The sequence below is a fragment of the Sciurus vulgaris genome (assembly GCF_902686455.1).
Source record: "Sciurus vulgaris genome assembly, chromosome: 5".
Taxonomy (NCBI): Eukaryota; Metazoa; Chordata; class Mammalia; order Rodentia; family Sciuridae; genus Sciurus; species Sciurus vulgaris.
In genome coordinates this window covers 123,842,872-123,863,736 of record NC_136465.1, presented here as the reverse complement: position 1 = coordinate 123,863,736, position 20,865 = coordinate 123,842,872, and the positions used below count along the sequence as shown (strand labels likewise).

Sequence of the window (20,865 nt, the reverse complement as noted above, 5' to 3'; positions counted from 1 at the left end):
GTATTATAAATTCATTTTGAATTTACTTTTCCTGAGTTGAACAAAAGTTATGATGATATTTATTTAGGAGATATTGAAAGCATTTCACATTATCATTTAAAAACAAACTGGAAAAATTTTATTTATAAAATTCTATGAAAACTTTTAACAAATATGTGTTTTTTTTGTTTGTTTGTTTTTTGTTTTTTCTTTTAAACACTCCTCTATGGAGGTAACCCTTTCTTTCTGGGACCTCCTGTTTTCCCTCTCAAAGAGCTATCTGTAGTTTTGGTCCCATGTCTTTTATGCCTAGTTCTTTCCTCTTTTCTCTGGCTTAGGTCTTTTGGCTGTTTCTGAGCCCCAGAGGGATGCTTTTTCTCAATCTCAGGGGATTGTTGTTTGACTGTCTTCCACATATATAGCATTCACATAGTTTTCACTTCTTTTGAGTGTTTCTTGGGTTTTGACTTCAACTATGATTCACTCATTAGTGGTCAAGAGTAAAAAGCATATTTCAACTCACATGGTTAGTAGTTTGTTTAGGAAAGATGTCCTTGATGAAACCATTCTAGCCCGAAGTCTCAGGCTTCTAGGAAAGGTTCAAGGCTGAAGTGTTTCTGAAGCACAGAACTAAATATGAAGGAATTCACAACATTTGTTTCTTCTGGTTTTCATCTCTGTTCTGGTAGCAGCAACACAATGTAATTTAGGAATGATGAAAAGTTAAAACGATGAAAAGCTCTCTCATGTGCTTGAATCCTGCTGCAGTGTCAGCTGGCATGTGGCTGGCCTCTGCGGTTGGTACACATGAAGGCTGCATGCCTCTATTGGTTTGTGACATCCTAAAATAAATTTCATGTAGCATAGTTCATGATTTGGTTGCAACTAATAGTAGTTCTAGTAAAAAAAAAAAAAGGCAAAGTGAAACAGGACATCCAGTGATTGAGTAGATTATTTTGGGTCATAGATTTACTGTAAATTAAATAAAAAGACAATACATGTACCGATAAGAATATGTAGCTTACAGCACAGAATTTTGTTTTATTGGTGTTCATGGGTGAGCTAACTCTGAATTTTGTATAATTACTGAGAATAGGTTGGTTTGGATCAGGTTACCAAATCAAATTGCCTGGGTTTAACAGCATGTTTAATAGCTACCGATTCTTTGAAGACTTGATTAGAGCAGTGCAAAACTCTTGCATGCATTAAGAAAACTAAAGCTCAAGGCTCCCACAATGATGGAATATTATCGTTAGTTTAAACCAAGAGGGCCTTGTTATTCATGGACAGAAATGCAGGATTTTTGATCTACCCTGTATTCTTGCTATTTTTTTTTTTTTTTTTTGCTAGAAATTGTAATAAGCATGGAACAGATTGATTTGGATGCCAATTAATTTTTCTTTCCTAAACTATCCTCTGGAGTAAATTCTAAATAAACAAGAGAAAGGCCAATAAATAAGAATGAGAACAGTGAGAAAAAAGGAGAATCAGGGGCCTAGATTATTTACAAAATAAACAACCTAGCAGACCCTAGGTAATAGAGTATTGAAGATTTTATGTTTCCAGCACAGTAAAGGAGAAAAGCATTTACAATACAAGGAAGGGAGTCTAGAAAACTGAAGAATTTGAGATTGGGCATTGTGAGAGGAAGTTTATTTAAGAAAGGATTTACAGTAAGGAAGATAAAATTATCAATACAATTTATATCATATTAATTTACAGAGGGTATATATTTAATACTATCACAAATATCATTAAATTTAAGCATAAGAATATTTAAAAATATTAGAAAAGGAAAAAATGGACTTTGTTTTAGCTTCATGGAACTGCAAAAACTGGAGATAACTTCAAGGAAATGCTAGGTATTAATTTTTTGATGCAGAAAGAATCAGTGACATGAAGAGAGTTGTTCTTCAGAATAAATACACTCATCAAATCACCTCCCTAAGATACCTCTAACATATATCTGAATGTCTTAATATGGTATAAAAGACAGTTTGATATGGTGTAGACTGTAAGCGTCACAAGTTCAAAGATCTTGTAATTTTTTCTAACACATCATAGAAGCCAAGACACAAATATATTTTTGTTAAAATAACCTATGGAGATTTAACAGAACATCCAGTGCTCCTTTTCTGCCCCATAAATTAAGTCAGAATTTCTGACAGTGGAAGCAAAACATAGGTATTTTCTTCCTTCCTCATTATTACAAGATAAAACTCAGATGCTACAAAATGTCATCACAATTGTGAATAGTATTGTGAAGACCACTGTAACCAGGTAACCACTACACACCCTAAACAAATAGAATTTAGTTATCTCATCCTAGAAACCCTCCCATACTCCCCATCCCAATCATAACCCTTTTATTTCCCTAAAGTAACCACTATTGGATAAGCACTTCTTTTCTGGACACTCGCAAGAGTGCATATAGGACATGATAATTTTTGTGCCCATTTAAAAAGCATTGCTATTTTACTCCTTCAACCAATTTTCTTTCCTTCCTTCTTTCCTGCCTTCCTTCCTTCCTTCCTTCCTGCATTCCTTCGTTCCTTCCTTCCTTCCTTCCTTTGTCCTTCCTTCCTTCCTCTTTTCTTTCTTTCTTCTTTTTCATTATTATCATTGCCTTTTTTCTTTTTAAATTTGTATTGGTTCTTTTTATTATACATGGCAGAATCAATTTTGACATGATGATTCAAGCATGGAATAGATCTTGTCCTAATTCAGACCACAGTACCACTCCTTCCCCTTCCAACTCTCCACCCCCTGCCCGCTTCCCTCTGTTGATCTTACTGCCATTTGCCCAGAGGGTTTTTTTAATTAATTTCTTGTGGATGTCCACAATGGTGAGAGTCACTGTGGTGTATTCATATTTGAACATAGGAAAGTCATGTCAGATTTATCCCAGTCTTTACTATTCCTATTCTGCACCTTTCCTTTCATTCCCCTTTGTTATTATTAGTCTTTTATAATTTATCTGTTGAAGAACCCAAATATCTAGAGATTAAGAAATGGGATTATGCTATTTCAACAGTTTAGTACTTGGTTCCCTAGTAGCCCATAAACATAGGAAAAGCAAAACAAAGCCTTGATTTTTCTTCATTTACCAACTTTCAAGGTAATGAATTATTTTTTTATCATCTTATATCCTCCTTTAATTGATTTTAAAGGATTGTAGATTCAAGCATATCTGTTAATTTCCTTTTGTTACTTTTATTTTAATGTACTCCAAGTTTAAACCATTATTTCTCAAGCTGGGAGTGTTGGATTCAGGATATTGATCATAGTAACCTACCCTTCTATTTTTGTTTACCCCTTTTCTCTGGCACTCTTCCCAGACCTTAGTAATCCTATTATATTTTCAGGTCAACTTTTGGTTATTTTACTCCCCTTTCTAATACGAGAATATGAGATTGAATGTGTGATACTTCTCTTTCTGGCTTATTTCACTTAACATTATGTCCTCCAGTTCCATTCACCTTGCTGCAAATGACTAAGTTTCATTTGTCTTCATGGCTGAATAACATTCCATTGTGGATATATATACTCTACATGCTGGCATCTCTATTACATGGTTATTTCATTCCCTCTGAATGTGTACCTAAAAGTGACATAATTGGATCCTATGGAAGTTTCTTTTTTTTTTTTTTTTGAGAAGCATACCTACTGTTTTTCCTAGCAGCTATATTAATCTACATTCCCACCGATCCTTTTAAGGATCCCTTTTTCTCTACACCCTTGCCATAATTTGTTGTTGTTGTTATTGTTATTATTATTAATAATTTTTTTAAATACTGAGTTTATTTCACATGTATATTTTTGTCTCACCACCATTTCCATGTCTGACCACCACTACTACTATGTCCTATCATAACATTCCATACATAATGAAAAACCAAGCAAAGGGTGGAATTCCATCTTTAAAAACTAAACAGGCATTTTGGACAACACATTCTTGGCAATGGAACCTGGACAACATTTATCAAATATGGTAGGGGAAGTTCTCACTTTGCATTATGAAAAGGACAGCCAGATATCAACTGTTACAGAAATGACACGATAGAAATTTTTAACAAACTGTTTCAACTATTTTCTTAAAGAGACTTCATCCACTGCCAGAGATCTTGAATAGCCTCCCTGTCAGTCATTGGAAGCAATTCCTCACATAATTGATGAACTTGGTTTCTACTTTGGAAAGAGAATCACCTTTTTCTATACTTGCTTGCATTTTTGCTTTAATGTCTTCTATAGAACTAGGTCCTTTTGGTGTTTTAGGAGTTTTTTCCTGTTTTTTGAAAGATTCTTGACCTTTTGACCTTGGTGTTAATGGTTTTGAGTTTTTTCCATTCTGGTTTGATTTTTGTGCATTTTTGGCTGGAGTATGTTGTACAGATTTCTTCACTGGAGATTTTCTTCAGTTTCCTCCTCATCAAAATCATCATCATCATCATCTTCATCAGCTGCAAGTTTTACTTTTTTTCTGGGGAACCTTGCTAACCACCTCCAGGGGCAGATAGCTTTCCAGATACACTCAAGAGTTTGACATTCTCTTCCTCTTCATCTTCTGACTCTGCATCTTCCTCCACAGCTACTAAGTGCTGCCCACTAATATGCACAGACCCTAAACCACACTTCAACCTTAAGACCACAGGTGGTGTGATTTCAAAGCCCCCAAGGGAAACTGTTGGCTGTAAGGACATTTTCAATGTTGCCAATGTTACTTTAATTGGACTGATTTCATAATTCATTGCCTCTGTTTCAACAATGTGCAATTCATCCTTTGCACCAGTCCCTAAATTGGCTGTTCTTAAGGATAACTGGTGTTCATTTTCATCTTGTGCACCTTAAAGTTATAATCTTTGTCAGCCTTTAGTTCACAACCGAAAAGATAGTTCTGGGGCCTCAGTGGGCTCATGTCCATATCCACCGAATCTTCCATGGGGTGGTTGCACGCACTTAGGTGGCAGAGAAGGCAGACAGAAAATAGACTGCTGCCCTAGAGAAGAGACGCAGGATGGAATCATGCCAGGGTTTTTATTATTATTTAAATGGCATCCTAACTGAGGTGAGCTAGAATTTCATTGTGGCTTTGATTTGTATTTCTCTGATGGTAAATGATATTGAGCATTTTTCATATAAATTGGTCTTTTATATTTCTTCTTTTGAGAAGTGTCTATTCAGATCATTTTCACATTTTTTACTTGGATTCCTAGTTTTTTTTTGTTGTTGCTCTTTTTGAGTTTTTTACATATTCCGAATGTCAATCCTCTGACAGATAAAGAGCTGGCAGAGATTTTTCTCTCACTCTGTAGCTTGTGTCTTTACTTTGTTGATTTTTTTCCTTTGTTGTCCAGAAGCTTTATAGCTTGATGTAATCCCATGAATCAATATTTGTTTTTGTTTCCTGTGCTTTTGAAGTCCTGTCCAGAAGCTCATTGACTGTACCAATGTCTTAAAGTTTTTCTTCTAGTAGTTTCAGAGTTTCAGGTCTTACATTGAAATCTTTGATCATTTCAACTTGAATTTTTACAGGGTGAAAGACAGGCATGTAGTTGTAATCTTCTGTATGTGTATTATCCAATTTCCCCAGCACTGTTTGTTGAAGAGACTGTCTTTCCTCCAATATAGGTTTCTGGTGCTTTTTTGAGAATCAGTTGGCTATAGGTGCATGGGTTTATTTCTGGGTCCTGTATTCTGTTCTCTTTGTCTACCTTTTTTTTAAACTTTTTTTTTTTTTTTTTTTTTTTTAATGCCAATACCATGCTGTTGTTGTTACTATGGCTCTGCAGTGTGTCTTCTAATTGGGTATTGTGATGCCTTTGTTAGGCAGCAGTTAGACATGTGCAGTGGGTCAGGAGTTTTAAAAAAAAATACCGAGTATAGAATATTTCAGTTACTTGATCTGACAAAGTTGTGATTTCAGGACCCTGGCCTTATGTCAGTCCTATAAACTGTCCCTCTTACAACATGAGGAAGATAGATAAATCTGGGGGATATGAAACAAAGGCAAGAAAATGTTTGTTCAGAGGGCCTATGGCTAAGATATCTTAAATAACCCCTTATATGCACAACACAGAAATGAGATTCCTAGACCTAGGAAAGCAGGGTTATTAAGCCTGGAGCCCACTGACCATAAATTTTGTAAAACCAGTTCCAATTGGTCATTAGCCAGGCCAGAGTGACAAAGAATTGCCCTTAGGTAAATCCGTCAATCCAGAGCTGAGAGGTGAGACTTGGATACCTTTCGAACCATCTCCTTCCTACCCCAACAAAAGATGGACACAAAAAAGTGAGTTGTCACTCTCTGCTCTGAGGACCCACTCTCTCCCTTGAGGGTGCTTCCCCCGCTTCCTTCTCTTCTAATAAACTTGGCTATACTTTTACCAAGTCTCTGGTCTTACTTAAAATCCTCTCATATGAAGACACAAGAACTGAGAATACAACACAATCTCTGGTAAGATCTTACCTCAGGAATCATCTATCTCCATTATTACTTCCATTTGTGTTCTTTTTACTCAGAAGTGCTTTTGCTTATTTGGGGTCCTGTATGCTTCCATATGATTTTTAGTATTTTTTTCCCCTACTTCTGTGAGGAATGCCGTTGACTGATGGGGATTGTATTGGCTCTGTAGATCACTCTAGGTAGTGTGGACATTTTTTTTATTTTTATTTTTTTTTATTATTTTAGTGTGGACATTTTAATAGTATTAATTCTTCCAATCCACAAATATGGGAGGTCTTTCATAATTTTTTCTGTCTTCTTCAATTTCTTTCATCAGTGTTTTGAATTTTTGTCAGTTTTGTTTTCCTTTTCAAAGAATCAACTTTTTGTTTCATTGATACTCTGTATTACTATTTAGACTCTTCTTTCATTTATTTATACTCTGATATTTATTATTTCTTTCCTTTACTAATTTGAATATGGATTGTTCATGGTTTTCTAAGTCCTTGGGATACATTAGTAACTTGTTTATTTGATTTTCTTTTCTCTTTTTTGATGTAGGCATTCATTGCTATAAACGTACCTCTTTGTCTTTGTTTTTCTGTTTTACACATATTTGGTATGTCATATTTCTATTTTCATTTACGTCAAAACATTTTTGATTTTCCCTTCTTACTTCCTCACTGTTCCTATCTTTGTTCAAAACTACGTTGTTCAGTTTTCGTGTGTATGCATGATCTTTTAAAGTTTCACTTGTTGACTTCCTGTTTCATTATCATAAAAGGTTTAGCACTTATCATTCCAGTTTTTTTTCATGTTAAGACTTGTTTGATGAGCTCCTGTAAAATGTATTCTAGAGGAAGTTGTATTTACTTATGAAGAGAATGTGTATTCTGCACTGTTGGATGGAATGTTTTGTAAATTTTAACTTCATTTATCTACACTATACGGCAACATTCATGTTTGTTAATTTTTTATCTCAATAATATATCTATTGGTGAGGGGTTTTGAAATTCCCCACTATTAATTATGTTGGAGCCTATCTGCCCCTTTAGGTTTAATAGCATTTGTTTTTATAAAATTGAGTGCTCTGACATTAGGTGCATGTTAGATTTGCATTGTTATGCCTTGAGGAATGAATCCCTTGGTTATTGTATAGTGACCTCCTTTGTCTCATAATTTCTCTTAAAATATATTTTTAAGTATAAGTTTAGCCATTCCTGCTCACTTTAGGATATTATGTGCTTGAAATATCATTTTCTATACTTTGATTTCAGTCTGTGTCTTTACTGGTGAGCTGAGTTTCTTGTAGGAAACATAATATTGAATCTTGTTTTAAAATCCATTGACAGTCTGTATCTTTTAATTGGAGAGATCAGTTCATTTACATTTATAGCTAGTTTTGAAAGATATGGACTTTTGTCTGTCATATGTTAATTGTCTCCTAGTTGTTTTAAGTATTCTTTGTTAATTTCCTCTGCAGTTGTTCTTCTTTGTGATTTGATGGTTTGCTGTATTAATAATCTCTAATTATTTCCTATTTTTCTTTTGTGTATCTCCTCTTCTCAAAGTATTTATTCTTTCATATGCTATCATTGATGGAAGTTATCTTTCATCAACTTCTGCATGTAGAACTCCCTTAAGAATCTTTTGTAAGGTTGTCTTAACAGTCCTGAATTCTTTCCAGTTCCTTTTTGAAAGTTCTTTATTTCTCTTCGTTTTTGAAGGGTTACCTTTCCAAATATAGTAATCTTGTTGGGGAGTTATTATTTTATTTTTTTAGAGACTTGCAATGTCCTTTCATGCCCCCTGACCTGTAAGTTTTCTGCTGAGAAATCTGCTATTTTCTAATATGGTTACCCTTTGATGTGATTTATAGATTTCTTTTACAGATTCCAAAATTATTTCTTTGTCTTATACTTTTGACAGTTGACTATAATATTGTCATGGTGAGAACCTTTTCTGGTCATGTCTATTTTGGGTTCTATAAGCCTCCTATATGTGAATATCCATGTCTTTTCTGAGATTTTAGGGAAGATTTCTGTTAGTATTTCATTGAATAGATTTTTTTATGCTCTAAATCTTTATGTCTTCCCCTTAGGATATACTGATAATTTGGAAGTTTGATTGTTTAATGTTGTCCCCAAGAAAATTCTCTGTTCATTCTTTCTTATTTTTTTTTTTTACTGGTCTTATCTAAATGAAATATTTTGAAAGAACTGTCTTCAAACACTGTTATTCTTCTTTTCACTTGTCTTAGTCTATTGTTGAGGTTTTCAACTGAATTATTTTGTCTAACTTATTGATCTTTCTATTTCCAAGATTTCTGTTCTGTTGTATTCCAGAATCTCTCTGCTAAATTTTTTATTCATACCCTGCCTTGCTTTTCCTAAATCCAATTAACTATTTTGTTCTTCTGAATCTCATTAACTTTTTTTTCCTTTTTTAAAATTTATCTTTTAATTTTTTACACACTGCATTTTGATTCATTGTACACAAATGGGGTACATCATTTCGTTTCTGTTGGATGTACATGATGTAGATTCATACCATTCATGTAATCATACATGTACAAAGGGTAATGATGTCTGTCTCATTCCACCATTTTTATACCCCCTCCCTCTCATTTCCTTCTACACAATCTAAAGTTTCTCCATTATTCTCTCCCTCCCCACCCCACCCCCATTTTTATCATTCTCCACTTATCAGGGAAAACATTTGGCCTTTGGTTTTGGGGATTGGCTTATTTCACTGAGCATGATATTCTCCAAGTCCATCCACTTATTTGCAAATGCCATAATATTATTTTTCTTTATGGCTGAATAATATTACATTGTGTATATATACCACAGTTTCTTTATCCATTCATCTGTTGAAGGGCATCTAGGTTGGTTCCAATCTAGCTATTTTGAGCTGAGCTGCTGTAAACATTGTTGTGGCTGTGTTACTGTAGTATGCTGATTTTAAGGCCTTTGGGTATAAACCAAGGAGTGGGATAACTGTGTCAAAAGGTGGTCCATTCCAAGTTTTCTGAGGATTCTCCACACTGCTTTCCAGAGTGGCTGCACCAATTTGCAACTCCACCAACAATGTAAAAGTGTGCCTTTTCCCCCACATTCACGCCAACATCTATTATTGTTTGTGTTCTTGAAAATAATCATTCTAATTGGAGTAAGAGGAAATCTTAGAATTGTTTTAATTTGCATTTCTCTAATTACTAGAGATGTTGAACACTTTTTCATATATTTATTAATTGCCTCTGTGTCTTCTTCTGTAAAGTGTCTGTCTAGTTCCTTGGCCCATTTATTGATTGGGTTCTTTGTATTTTTGGTGTAAAGTTTTCTAAGTTCTGTATAAATTTTAGAGATAAGTGCTGTATTTGAAGTGTGTGTGGAAAAGATTTTCTCCCACTCTGTAGGCTCTCTCTTCACATTCTTGATTGTATCCTTTGTTGAGAAAAATCTTTTAGTTTGAAACTATTCCATTTATTGATTCTTGCTTTGGTTTCTTGTGCTTTGGGAGTCTTGTTGAGGAAATCTGATCCTAAGCCAACATGATGAAGATTTGGGCCTACTTTTTCTTCTATAATATGCAGGGTCTCTGGTCTAATTCCTATGTCCTTGATCCTTTTGAGTTGAGTTTTGTGCAGGGTGAGAGACAGAAGTTTAATTTCATTTTACTGCATATGGATTTCCAGTTTTGCCAGCACCATTTGTTGAACAGGCTATCTTTTTTCCATTTTATGTTTTTGGTTCCTTCGTCTAGTATGAGGTGACTATATTTATGTGGTTTTGTCTCTGTGTTTTCTATTCTTTACCAATGGACTGCCTGTCTATTTTGGTGCTAATACCATGTGCTGTGTTTGTTACTTTTGCTCTGTAGTATAGTTTAATGTCTGGTATTGTGATACCTCCTGTTTAATTTTTTCTATTCAGGGTTGTTTTGACTATTCGAGGTCTCTTGTAATTCCAGATGAAGTTCATGATTGCTTTCTCTATTTCTATGAGGAATGTCATTGGAATTTTAATTGGAATTGCATTGAATCTATATAGCGCCTTGGTAGAATGGTCATTTTGACAATGTTAATTCTGCCTATCCAAGAACATGGGAGATCTTTCTATCTTTGAAGGTTTTCTTCAATTTTTTTTTAATGCTCTGTAGTTTTCATTGTAGAGGTCTTTCACCTCTTTTGTTAGATTAATTCCCAAGTATTTTATTTTATTTTTTTTGAGGCTACTGTGAATGGAATGGTTTTCTTAATTTCTCTTTCAGAAGATTCATCACTTATGAATAGAAATGCATTAGATTCATGCATATTGACTTTATATCCTGCTACTTTGCTGAATTCATTTATTAGTTCTAGAAGTTTTCTAGTGGAGTTTTTTGGATCTTCTAAATATAGGATCATGTCATCGGCAAATAGTGACAGCTTTAGTTATTCTTTTCCTATTTGTACATCTTTAATTTCTTTGGTCTGTCTAATTGCTCTGGCAAGTGTTTCAAGGATGATGTTGAATAGAAGTGGTGAAAGAGGGCATCCCTGTCTTGTTCCAGTTTTTAGAGGGAATGCTTTCAGTTTTTCTCCATTAAGAATGATACTGGCCATGGGTTTAGCATAGATAGCCTTTACAATGTTGAGGTATGTTCCTACTATTCCTATTTTTTCTAGTGTTTTGAGCATGAAGGGATGCTGTATTTTATCAAATGCTTTCTCAGCATCTATTGAAATAATCATGTGATTCTTAACTTGAAGCCTATTGATGTGATGAATTCCATTTACTGATTTCTGGATGTTGAACCAACCTTGCATCCCTGGGATAAACCCCACTTAATCATGGTGCACTATCTTTTAAATATATTTTTGAATGCTATTTGCCAGTATTTTGTTAAGGATTTTTGCACCTATCTTCATAAGGGATATTTGTCTAAAGTTTTCCTTCCTTGATGTGTCTTTGGTTTTGTTATCAGAGTGATACTAGCCTCATAGAATGAATTTGGAAGGGTTCCCTCCTTTTCTATTTCCTGGAATACTTTGAGGTGTATTGGTATCAGTTCTTCTTTAAAGGTGTGTAGAATTCAGCTGAGAATCCATCCAGTCTTGGGCTTTTCTTGGTTGGTAGGCTTTTGATGGCTTTTCTATTTCGGTGCTTGAAATTGATGTGTTTAGATTGTGCACATCTTCCTGATTCAGTTTGGGAGGATCATATGTCTCTAAAAATTTGTCAATGTCTTCCATATTTTCTATTTTGTCAGAGTATAGATTTTCAAAGTAGTTTCTAATTGTTATGTATTTCAATGGTGTCTGTCATGATCTTTCCTTTTTCTTCACTAATTCTAGTAATTTGTGTTTTCTCTCTCCTTTTCTTTGTTAGTGTGGCTAGGGGTTTATCAATTTTGTTTACTTTTTCAAAGAACCAACTTTTTGTCAATTTTTTGAATTGTTTCTCTTGTTTCAATTTCATCTCTGATTTTGATTATTTCCTGTCTTCTAGTATTTTTGATGGTGATCTGTTCTTCTTTTTCTATGGCTTTGAGATGTAATGTTAGGTCATTTAGTTGTTGACTTTTTATTTTTTAATGTATGAGCTCAATGCAATGAACTTTCCTCTCAGTACAGCTTTCATAGTGTTCCAGAGATTTTGATATGTTGTGTCATTTTTTTCATGTACGTCTAAGAATTTTTTAATTTCCTTCCTGATGTCTTCTGTTATTGCATCATTCAAAAGCATATTATTTAGTCTCCAGGAATATGAGGTAAACTACTCCAGGTAGTTTTTGTTTGTTATTTTATTGTTCATTTCTAATTGCATTCCATTATGATCTGATGAATACAGGGTAGGATCTCTTTTTTTTTTGTATTTACTAATGGCTTCTTTGTGGTGTAACATATGGTCTATTTTGGAAAAGGATCCATGAGCTGCTGAGAAGAAAGTATATTCACTCAATGATGGATGAAATACTCTATAAATATCCATTAAGTCTATATCATAGATTGCATTATTTAGTTCTATAGTTTCTTTGTTCAGTTTTTGTTTGGAGGATCTATCCAGTGGTGAGAGCAGTGTGTTAAAGTCCCCCACTATTAATGTGTTTTGGTCTATTTCATTCTTAAAATTGAGAAGGGTTTGTTTGATATACATAGATGCTCCATTGTTTGGGGCATAAATATTTAAAATTGTTATATCTTGCTGTTTTATGCTTCCCTTTAGCAGTATGAAATGTTCTTCTTTATCCCTTCTGACTAACTTAGGTTTGAAGTCCACTTTATCTGATATGAGGATGGAGACCCCTGCTTTTTTACTGAGTCCATGTACATGGTATGTTTTTCCCCATCCTCTCATGTTTAGTCTCTGGATGTCTTTTTCTATGAGATGAGTCTTTTGCAGGCAGCATATTGTTGGGTTCTTCTTTTTAATCCAATCTGACAGTCTATGTCTTTTGATTATTGAGTTTAGGCCACTGATATTCAGGGTTATTATTGTGATATGATTTGTTTTCCTGGTCATTTTGGCTTAATTTTGGTTTTTAATATGATTTGGTTTCTCCTTTGATTGGCTTTTCCTTTAGGGTATTTCCTCCTTTTGCTGACTTGAATTATTGCTTTTCACTTCCTCCTCATGAAATATTTTGCTGAGAATTTTCTGTAGGGCAGGCTTTCTATCTGTAAATTCTTTTAACTTTTGTTAATCATGGAAAGATTTTTATTTCATTGTCAAATCTGAAGGTTAGCTTTGCTGGGTATAGGATTCTTGGTTGACATTCATGTTCTATCAGAGCTTGAAATATATTGTTCTAGGCCCTTCTTGCTTTTAGCATCTGGTTGAGAAATCTGCTGATATCCATATTGGTTTCCCCTTATATGTAATCTGATGCTTTTCTCTCACAGGCTTTAAAATCCTGTCTTTATTTTGTATGTGAGGCATTTTCATTTTAATGTGCCGTGGTGTGGATCTGTTGTAATTTTGTGCGTCTGGTGTTCTATAAGCCTCTTGTATTTGATTTTACCTTTCACTTTTCAGGTTTGGAAAATTTTCTGATATTATTTCATTGAACAGGTTGTTCATGCCTTTGGTTTATATTTCTATGCCTTCCTAGATTCTTAAATTCAGTCTTTTTGTGATATCCCATAATTTTTGGAGGTTCCATTCATGATTTCTTAACATCTTCTCAGTTTGTTCAACTTTATTTTCGAGATTAAATATTTTGTCTTCATTGTCTGAGATTCTGTCTTCCATGAGATCTACTCTGTTGGTGATGCTTTCTATTGAGTTTTTAATTTGGTTTATCATTTCTTTCATTTCAAGTATTTCTGTTTTTTTTTTTTTTTTTTTTTCAGAATCTCTATCTCTTTATTGAAGTGTTCTTTTGCTTCCAGTATTTGCTCTTTTATCTGTTTACTGGAATGGTCATACATTGCCTGCATTTGCTCTCTTATCTAGTCTTTTGCTTCACAGATCATTTTAAGTATGCAGATTCTAAACTCTTTTTCTGTCATTTCTACTGTCATGCTGTCATTGAATTCTATCACAATAGCATCTTGGTTTGTTAGGGACACTTTCTTCCCCTGTTTTTTCATATTGTTTTTATATGTTCCCTTCTAGCAGTGAAGATCAGAGATACTGAAGTTCCCCCTCTGCAGGCTTAGTATGACCCTGCAGTTTTCCACTACCTCTCCTTTAAAGGGGAGATCAATACCAGTTGCACTCAATACAGAGAAAATGCAGCCCTGAACCAGATAGCCCCTATAAAGACTAACATTATTTAATGAACAGGATCAGTTTGATTACTATTTACAGTATTTCTAGTTGTGAACAAGAGGATGGGGAAGGGTGTAGGATGTAAGTGAGTAAATAGAGGTACCTGTCAAAGGGCCTCCTGTCTCCTGGAGGTGTCTAAGGAAGGGAGCCGCCCTTCCAATGATGATGGCCATGCCCTCAGGAATAGTTCAAAATGCCTGCACCAACCTCCGAAGAAGCTGGGGAGCCCCAGTGAGGGTGTGATGAGTCAGCACAGATGCAGGTGCAGTGTCCCTCAACAGTAGGGGGGCAGGCTCAGCTACCAGCCTCTGTCCTCAGTGTGGGGGTGGGCTAGTGGGCTTAGCACTATCTGCAGATCTCAGTGTGGAGGGGGCAGGTTCAGCGATGGCGTCGACCTTGGTGTCGAATCTCATTAACATTTTGAGATATTTCTTTAGTATTCCTTTTCAGACATTTCATAAATTCTTGACATCTTTAGATTCTTACTAGTAGGATCTTTATGAGGTGTCATATTATGGTGCTTTCTTCATATTTATTGTATTTCTATTTTAAGATTTGGTCATGTGGTAGGATGGACATCTATGTTTCTATGACCTCTTTATTAAGTGGCTTTTTCCTGAAGATGTGTTTTGACCTACCAGTTTATTATGTAATGTTGAGGTTATTTTCCGTTGGGCACCTCAAGTGTAATCTCCCTATCGATGCTTTGGCTGTGAGTTTGGGCACATTTTGTGCAATAACTGAGTAGGAAAGACTCACTGTCTGTGCTGGTCATGTAGAAGAGGGGACTCTAGCAATGCAGGCATGGAACAGACACCAGATTGTGTGGAGTTCACCCTGTGTGGCTAATCCTACAATGGGGATTGTGGCCCCCTATCAGGGGATGAAGGTTTCCTGTAGAGTCTGTTACTTGTAAGTGTCTCTGGGACTGACTGTACCAGTAAAGGTAAGGGGCTGGAATCAATTTTCTCCTGACTATATATACACCTGAGTGGTATAAACTCAGGTGCTTCACTGGGAGAGGTGGGGGCAGGAAACTCAGCACCTTCTCAGTGGCACTCACAATCCAGCCTTATCAGAGGTGCAGGATCAGACGTTGTATAGGGTCAACTGATGATGGAGAATCATGGATGTGTGGTGGCAGCAAGAGTTGTGTTTTTCCTCTTTGCCACTACTGTGAATGTGCCCACCCAGGAGCTGAACCTCAAGTTCCTCTGGCCATGCTTTCCTGGGGAAGGGACAACTTCCAGGAACTTTTCTTCCCTTAGTTATTTCATTTTTTTTTTTTTTTTGCCTTCCAGGAATGCAGCAGGAGTGAGTCATTGCTAGATCCCAGCAAAATTTCTCTGAGCTATGGTGCTTCTGAGAGTGAAAACAGACTAGGACCAGCACCAGGAAATGGTCTCAGGATCATTTTAAGTTGTGTGCCCTGGGGGCAGGAGAATAACTGGAGTCATGGCATTGCTGAAGATCATCCCAGCATGCTCCTGTGGATGGGGTGAGTCATGGAACCACAGTTGTTTTTCCACCCAGTGAGTAAGAAGTGTCTGCATGTCTCACTGGGGGGAGTGGTGGTGGTGGGGCATGTGAATAAATGCCTTTAGTCCTGGAACCAGCATGAGATCATGTGAGACTGGCCATTTATCTGGTTTGAGAAGCTAGGCTCCTCATCCTTCAGTTCCGGAGGGCAGCACTCTGTTTCCCTCCATATTGGAACTTGAATTCCCTAAAGTGCAGTACTCTAGGTGGGTTTAATTCAGTCACTCTGCTGAGCCAAGTATGAATTGTGAGACAACTAAATTCTGGTCACTGCAGTGAAATATCTATGGGTTTCCAGGATTGGGAATATGCAGGGACTACTGACCCTTAGAGAAATCTGAATTCAGGCAATAGATCACTTTCCAAGATGGTTCCTACCTATGGCACTCTGGGGGTTCGCTGGGGTATGATAAAAATTCCTTTTCCAAAGCCAGTATACTGTGCAGATTTCAGGTTACTAATCTGGTAGCCTGTAAAAGTTGTAACTTTCCAGTAGTTAGAATTGCCAGGATTTATACTAATATTTGCTGGGGCTTTGTCATCATTACCCTGGCAGACTCCTTCCCCTGGCTCTGGATCCAGGAAGCAAATGCTGGGATATTTTGTTTCTCTTAATATGGTTTTGTCCCAGATATCTGGATCTCATGAGTTTTTTTTTTTTTTTTTTTTTTTTTTTCCTGTTGAATTCCAGTGTTCACCTTGATATGTAGCTTGCTGAGTTGTTAAGTGCCTCACTAAGTTGCTGAAGCTGGTCTTGAACTGGAGATCCTCCTCCCTCAGCTTCCTGAGCCACTGGGATTATAGGCATGAACTACTGCACCTTGTTAAAATATACTTTGAATGGTACTGGGGATTGAAACAGGGAGTCCTCTACCACTGAGCTACATCTCCAGTTCATTTTATTTTTTACTTTGAGACGGGGTCTTGCTAAGTTGCTGAGGGTCTCACTAATTTGCTGAGGCTAATCTAAAACTTGTAATTCTGCTGCCTTAACCTCCCAAGTCACATTGCCCTGCACCACGATGCTTAGGTCTTTTTTTTTTTTTTTTTTCTTTTAAACATTTTGTTTTAGTTGTAGGTGGACACAGTAGCTTTATTTTATTTTTATGTGGTGCTGAGGATTGAACCCAGGCAAGTGCTCTGCCACTGGGCCACAACCCCAGCCCCTCAGATCTTTTTAATATCTTTTTAATATTTCATTATAGTTTTATAATAAAGAATGTTTAATGCTTATCATGCGTCTTTTCACCAATCACTGTCTCATTGTTGGCTGCCTAAAGTTGGCTCTCTATTAGGAGCCTCAGGAGGCTCTCCTGGGAAAAGTATTTGAGTTCTTATACATTGTTAACAGTTTATCTGAGCCTTTTATACTTAAAAATGCATTTCCCTGAGTGAAAAATTCCTGATTCATTTAATTTTTTGAGTATCTTGAATATTTTCCTCCATTTTCTTTTGGCCCAAAGTACTGCTTTATTAGTTCCATATCATTGTCCTATGATTTTAAGGTGGCTTTATTAAGTCAATCTGTTAAATGAAGACATTGAGGCTTATACAAGCATTTCGTTCTATAACTGGAGAGTTGAACCTCAATCTTGGGTCAATGTAAAAATGAAGCCAGGATTATTCTACCAGGTTATACTGTCAATTTTTTCTTTTTTTCTGCAGTGCTGGGGATTGAACCCAGGGCCTTACACTTGTGAGGCAGGTACTCTACCAACTGAGCCACATCCCCAGCCCTACATTGTCCTTTTGACAGGATGACTTCATGCTCTGTTTTATTTGTGAAGTGCTAGTTTTATGCCTGTTCGCTGTAACAATTATTAATAGGGGTCCCTTTTACTCTAAAACATTATTTCAGAATATATAGTGTATATGTCATTATGCTTCTTCTTAATCATGAGGTGATAGTTCAACTTCAATTTCTTTAACAAACACATGAAAGTATACATAGATAAATCACAAGCTTCTGTGATTTCAGTGCCTGCCTGTTATTGGTCTCTTGCTGTTTCACATAAGTGGTGTTGCTTTGTTACTCTTTAGTATTTACTGTATTTGTTGCTACCAAACTTTATATATATATATATATATATATATATATATATATATATATTTTATATTTATATATATAGATATATAGATAGATATATAGATATAGATATATTTACTTAAGTGGTGAAATCTTCCTTTGATGTGGCCCATGTCCTAGACTTCTGATATTTTTTGTTGGAGGAAATTATTTCTTAATAGTGTAGAAATCTTGAGGTTCAGCTTGGTAAAAGGAAAGAAGAAAAAAAAAAGAAACCTTTTGCTTGGATAGTAAATACTTTATCATTTGTGTCCTCCTGTGGGCTCTAAATTCTGCTGATAAGACTGGTGAAACGTGGGACGGGTTGGAAGTCTGATGACATGTGGTCAATCAATTTAAGTTCCCAAGAAAGAGATGGTGGGTCTGTAACCGTCCTCCAGGGAAGCAGAGCACTCTGCTAATGCACAGAACTAGGAGACAAGGAAGGAAAATGCCACCTGAGCTCCCACTCTCTGGAAGCTAAAAGCAATTTAAGAAACTTATACCATACTGTGGTTTTGCAAAATTGTCACACCAAGTAACAAGAAGAAAAGCCCCGAGGAGTTCTTTGTAAGACTGATACCATCAGTTTGTTTGCTGGGAGAAATTCTGTCACAAATATGAGTGGGATGAGAATAGACACCAGATACTGGACTCCATTTTCTGAATATAAACATTCTTCCAGAGATGGATAGCTTGGAATTGGGTCTCACATGCACATGTGGATACTCTCTTGATGTTGACAGTGTGTGCTGGTCGTCATAAGAATGACTTTAACATCTACAAAGCAAGGAAGCAAGGTTAAGGTTAAGGGGTTTTTATCTTACCATTATCTTATTTCTCTCTCTCTCTCTCTCTCTCCCTTTTTAATTTTTTTTTTTTTTTTTTTTTTTTTTTTTTGGGTACTGGGGATTGAACTCAGGGGCACTCGACCTCTGAGCTACATCCCCAGACCTATTTTGCATTTTATTTAGAAACAGGGTCTCACCGAGTTGCTTCGTGCCTCACTTTAGCTGAGGCTGGCTTTGAACTTGCTATCCTCCTGCCTCAACCTCCTAAGCTGCTAAGGTTACAGGCGTGCACCGTCACACCGAGTTGTCTTTTTTTTTTTTAATTATTATTATTTATTTTTTATTGTAAACAAATGGGATACATGTTGTTTTTCTGTTTGTACATGGCGCGAGTTGTCTTTTAATATTGAAGTGATGCACACTTGATAAAGTAAATCTAGGATGGAAGGTAAAATTTTAAAAGTGAAACTACCTCAAGTCTGTTTCCCTTCAGCATTCCAGTTTATAGACCAGACCATTGTTAATTTCAAAAGGAAATTGAGAAATTTCTGTGCATATTTAATGTATTATCATGTCATTAACATAACCATTTAAAATATATTCTTTTCAGCAATTTGCTATTTTTTAGATGAAATCATATCAATGATAACTTCCTGTGTCAGTATTTACACACCTAATTTGATCTATGTTAATAGCTACACATTGTTTTTCTTTTTGCAGATACTAGGGTGTATGCAACCAGAACCATTTTTTCTTTTGGATCTAGCTACTTTCAATATTTTACTTTTATAGACAATTCTGTGTTGAACTCTCTTGTTTTTGTCTCTTTGTACAATATGAGAGTACATCTGGTAGATGTTGTCAATTGGCCTCCAATTTATACTCCCTGTCCCAGTACATGGACTACTTCTTTATCAATCTTTACTGTTTGGCACATCAAATTGAAATGTGATACACAGTCTTGTTTAATTTGCATTTTCATTTTGGTAAGGTGAATCACTTTTTCTTGTATTTATTGTTAGAGAAATGTGGAATAATGATTAAAATTTCAGGCTTTGGAACTAGACTGAATCTCAGCTCCTGCATTTAATAGCAGTGTGCACATATTCAAGTAACTTCTGTGCATCTATCTGACTTTTCTTCTATGTAAAATGGGATTACAGTGATATTATACACATCTTGCTGTTGTGAGAATTTATCAGGTTAATGTACATAAATCACTTTTCATATTTCCTAATACGTGTTAAATATATTATAAACATTTATAAGTATTGAACATTTTATAAGAGAATTATATATATTATTTACCCAGTTTTTTCTATTTAATTAATTGATAATATCTTGTTGATATGCAGGAAGTTCATTGAGATTAAGAATACTAGTCCACTTTCTTGTTTCTTCAAGATTTGAATTCATAGTAATAAGGACCATACCTCTTAGGTACTCAATAACTACCACATTGAAGTAATTTAGTAAAATTTCAATTCATTCAGTCATTCAAAATTTATCGAGTCCAAAACTAATATATTTACAAAAAACTGAGATGGCATTGAATATACAGAAGTAAAGAAAAATTATTGCTTGCCTGGAGGTGTAGTGGGGAGATAGGTGCCAGTTGCTATTTGATATGATGCAATTTATGCTGTAAAAGAATTAATACTTATTTGGGATATGGTAAAAAGAGGCTTTTATGATGCCAATGGATAATAGGCATGGGTCTTATTATAGCAAGGAGGTTAAATGCTTTTTTAAGGCATGGATTTATTTTCAGATGAATGATGACAGACGGCTATTATACTGGCCCTCTGGAATAAAATGTCTTGATAGGACTCAATTCAGAGTTATTCTTATATTCAAGTACCTATGAACACAAATTCTCTGAAGCACTGGCACTCTGAAACACTGGCACAATTATTTGATGAAAGATGGTAAGAGAAATGAAAACTCCCTTAGGAAAAAGGAGGAGGATGTTGGAATTCCATGAAAAGTTGAAATCTCGAAGATCTGAACAGTCTCAATCATGTCTTTGCTTAGGTGTAGAATTGATGGGTTACTTGTATGAACATTTGAGTTTTCTTAGTTTTTGTCATTTTTATTGTTACTATTATTATTATTATTATTTTTATTATTTTGATATCAGGAGTTGAACCCAGGGGAACTTAACCACTGAGTCATTTCCCCTGCCTTTTTTTTTTTTTTTTTTTAATTTCGAGACAGAGTCTCACTAAGTTGCTTAGGACCTCCCTACACTGGTCAGGCTAGCTTTGAACTGGTGATGCTCAAGCCTTAGCC

The 20,865-nt window shown here is 35.5% G+C and overlaps 1 pseudogene across 1 annotated transcript; it reads right to left on the bottom strand.

Annotated features, from left to right (window-relative positions):
- Positions 1 to 4,073: 4,073 nt before the first annotated feature.
- On the bottom strand, positions 4,074 to 4,918 carry LOC306663042 (nucleophosmin-like; annotated as a pseudogene). Its single transcript has one exon. The product of its transcript is annotated as a nucleophosmin-like (transcript).
- Positions 4,919 to 20,865: the final 15,947 nt, after the last annotated feature.